At 49.5% G+C, this 3,976-nt stretch overlaps 1 long non-coding RNA gene across 2 annotated transcripts; it reads right to left on the reverse strand.

Annotated features, from left to right (window-relative positions):
• Positions 1-2,506: 2,506 nt before the first annotated feature.
• On the reverse strand, positions 2,507-3,636 carry LOC123149917 (uncharacterized). 2 transcript variants are annotated; one of them, XR_006474880.1, is made up of 2 exons: positions 3,196-3,636; positions 2,507-3,094 (listed from the first exon to the last, which is right to left on the reverse strand). It is a non-coding gene; the product is annotated as an uncharacterized lncRNA (long non-coding RNA). The 2 variants fall into 2 exon arrangements; XR_006474881.1 differs by having other exon boundaries at positions 3,192-3,636.
• Between the last annotated feature and the right edge of the window lie 340 nt (positions 3,637-3,976).

A 3,976-nucleotide genomic window follows, 5' to 3' on the forward strand; every position in this document is an offset into this window, starting at 1 on the left:
TTTTAACTTGTCGAAGTGTCTTGTAGAACCGGGATACCGAGCCTGATCGGAACATCTCGGGAGAAGGTCTATTCCTTCGTTGACCGTGAGAGCTTGTCATGGGCTAAGTTGGGACTCCCCTGCAGGGATTGAACTTTCGAAAGTCGTGCCCACGGTTATGGGCAGATGGGAATTTGTTAATGTCCGGTTGTAGATAACTTGAACCTTAACTTAATTTAAATGAATCAACTGTGTGTGTTACCGTGATGGTCTCTTCTCGGCGGAGTCCGGGAAGTGAACACGGTGTTGGAGTAATGCTTGCCGCAGGTTTGCCCTCTTTAGCTATGCGTTCGCGCTTTGCCTTCTCTTCTCGCTCTCTCTTGCAAACAGGTTAGCCACCATATATGCTAGTCGCTTGCTGCAGCTCCACATATATTACCTTGCCTTACCTATTAAGCTTAAATAGTCTTGATCGCGAGGGTGCGAGATTGCTGAGTCCATGTGGCTCACAGATTACTATTACACCAGATGCAGGGCCTGATGATTCCGCTCCAGATGCGCGCTCAAGCTCAAGTGGGAGTTCGACAAGGACTCTAAACGATACTATGTTTCTTTTCCTGATGATCAGTAGTGATGCCCAATCGGGATGATCGGGACCGTGTCGCTTGTTGGGTTATCTTTTGTTTTGGCGCCGTAGTCGGGCCATGAGTGTTTGAATGTTGCAATGCTATTCATGTACTTGATTGACGTGGCGAGTGTAAGCCAACTATATATCTCCCCTTTATTATTTATATTACATTGGATGGTGTGAAGTTTGCCTGACTTGCGACATTGCTTTCAATGCGGTTATGCCTCTAAATCATGCCTCAACACGTGGGAGATATAGCCGCATCGAGGGCGTTACAATATTACTTTAATATGAAGAAAAAGTCTCGCGTGGCAGAAGATTCACAAGCATTGCCAAGGACTACAAATAAAAGTACTTATCCAGTAATTAGTAGCAAAAAGTTTGAGAGACCATACATGCATATCTATAAGTAATTAGAAACAACAAGTTTAAGAGGTTAATTGCCTCAAATGGGTTTGAGTAAGGCACAAGACAAGAATCTAGCTATGTTCTCTGAATAAGCCAAAACGGAAGAACATTAAGAATTTACCATCACTCTGAAATGAAAACAGGAAAACATATACTGAATTACTCTCATTTTCTATGAATAAACGTATCAAACCTAGCTAACCCTCGGTTTCCAGAAAATAGGATAGATACAGGCCAAATTGATTTTTAGTTATTGCTACTGTCTAGAGCTTGTAAAATCTTTCTTTTAATTAAAGCTCACCAAATAGTTCGATTCATAAATTCTTGAAGCTGAACATGGCATATTCATTCATGTTGCAGCCCAATAATACATGTATATATAAATGACTGAACCATCCACCACTACACCACGGTTGCTATTAGGAGGCGTTTTAATAAGGGCATTGTTAAAAATGCCTCCAAATTGTATATAAGAAGGCATTTTTGGATTCCGCCTCAAATCCCTCTGCATAAGAAGGCGTTTTTTGGGCGCCTCGGATCCCCGCATATATGAAGGCGTTTTGGAAAAGTGCCTCCGATTGAAGAAGCTTTGAAGGCACTTTTCTAAATCGCCACTAATCAGACATGTATTGGAGGCGTTTTCTGAATCGCCTCAGCGGCGCCGGCGGCTGCGAGTAGAGGGCCAGTGCGGCGGATTTGAGGCAAGATAGTTGCAGCGGAGGCGGACTGTGACAGCGCCGCAGGACGCTCAGGCGACGCCGACGAGCAGCTGCATAACTGGCCGGTACTGTGGCCGGTGCAGTGACAAGGTTAGCCGGTGGGCCGAGCAGCGCAGCCATGCATAAGAAAGGCACTGACGCGCGTGGTCCTGGCATCGTCGTTTTAATCCCATCGTTGAGGCCGCCGTGGATGCGTAGGTGATGCATGCCTCCGGTGGATGTTGACACCTGTTCAGATGTTCAGATGTTAACCACACAGCCATAGCTTAGATGGTCTGGTGGTAGGCGTCCAGCTCTTCATCAAGTCGACGCTGTGTTCGAACTCTGTGGCGGCCGATCTAAATAGTTTTTTTTCTCGTGCGCGAGCTCACGCTACAATCTGTTTAGTCCCATACTGCTTACCGAGGAAGACTCAGACGTAGTTAAAAGGAGGAAACACCTGCACTGTCTCAATGATTGCGCCTGCCGATGATGTGTTTAGGATTATATATGGTGTTTGGTTATTGGTTAATATATATATATATATATTGATATGATAGCCCACTGGGCCTTGCTCAAGTGTTAGTTGCAAGAAGATATGATGTGGCCTGACCTGCATATCCTATCCCAGAGAGTGAGAACTGCTGTGGGGTAGCCCGCTGGCCCTTTCTAAGACGCTCATACTTTTACTCAGCTAGCAGGCTTCTTAGCAGCGTCTTCGGAAAATGCCGCTGAATCTTGGAGCTTTCGAGGCACTTTTCAGAACGCCGCGGTTCCTCTGATTTAGAGGCGCTACTGCAAAACGCCTTTATTTACTTTTCCCTTCGCTGCCATCTCTAGCGTTTTGAAGGAATGCCGCAAAAAGACATGTACAGGCACTTCCATGGCCTTTGGAGGCATTTTAGAGTGCCTCGTAATGCTGTACGTGTTGTAGTGCACGTCTCTCTCTCTCTTTGAAACCGAATTGATCTCTTCTTCTTTTTTCTGTTCTATACAAGTACGCACGAGTTAACTGAAACCCAAAGCACTCCAAGCTACAAGGACATATTCAGATGGGAGTGTCACCAAACTGTGGCAAACTAAACTAGCACATTGGATTTGATTGGCCCTAAAAGGCTAACTGCAAGCAAAGACTGGAGGAAGGAAGGATCACCGGTCGATGCTGCAGCAGCCCGCTGTTGAAGGCGTGGTGGTCCAGGCAGTGGAGGAAGACGAGGAGCAGAACAGGCCATTGGTGGCCTGCTAGGTGCGCCCCTCCTCCTCGAGCGGGGCAAGGACGGCAGCCGCTAGGCTCGTCGAGCTCGGAATCCTATGGGAGGAAGGCCTCCGCGCCGCCCTGTCCCGAGATCCAGCGCTTCGACCCGTCCGCGTGATGGGTGACCTGCAGCAAGGGATTGAAAAAGAAGGTGAGGTAGGGTGAGGAAGGGAGGTTGGGCTGGCAGTTGCTGCGGATCCCGGCGAGGATGGAGAGGGTGTACCTACTTGAGCCAGGCCGACGTTGGAGCCGCCAAATCCCTAGCCGTGGGTGAGGGTAGGGGCCACGCCCGGCGGATCTGGCCATACTGGATGAAGGACCGGTGAGAGGGGAGCGCGGAAGCCTGCTGCGCCCCGGTGGAAATCGCCGGAACCCGCCGGCGTGGGCGGCGGCGGTGGCATGGAGTCGCGTAGGGAGAGGGGGACTCGCGCGCGCGAGAGAGGATAAGCAAATCGAGCGGGTGGAGAAGGTAGATCAGCTCGAGAGGGAGCAGTAGGTGGCAAGTACGGCGGCGAAGCATGCCGGCAGTGGCCGGAATCGAGCGGCGGCGCCGGCGGCGGAGACAGAGGGGATCGGGCAGGAGAGCTGAGAGAGATATCGAGGGAGAAGTGAGAGAGAGATGGATGGATTGGGTGGGTTTTTTTTTCTTTTCTTTAGGTGGATGGATGGATGTGGGATGGAGAGATAGATGGATGGATGGATGTGCGCCATGTCATCAATTCAAGGCATAAGTGTTTCCACCAATGACAAGTAACCTCTTACAATTGTGTTTTTTCCTTTCGTTTTTCTTCTTTTTCTTTAACCTCTTATTCCGGTTAACACTTAACCACGAAGCCGGTGGTTGCCGGATAGCCGACGCCCAAAACCCTAGGGTCGCGGGTGAGCGGTGGTGGTCACGAGTGGTGAATCCCTCCATGAGAGATGCATGTTGCACAGCTCTTCCGACTCAAAATCATTGCTTAGTGGAGGAGGAGCGGGGGGTGACGCCACCCGAAGCTGAACCCGGGA

This window comes from Triticum aestivum, chromosome 7A (assembly GCF_018294505.1).
Source record: "Triticum aestivum cultivar Chinese Spring chromosome 7A, IWGSC CS RefSeq v2.1, whole genome shotgun sequence".
Taxonomy (NCBI): Eukaryota; Viridiplantae; Streptophyta; class Magnoliopsida; order Poales; family Poaceae; genus Triticum; species Triticum aestivum.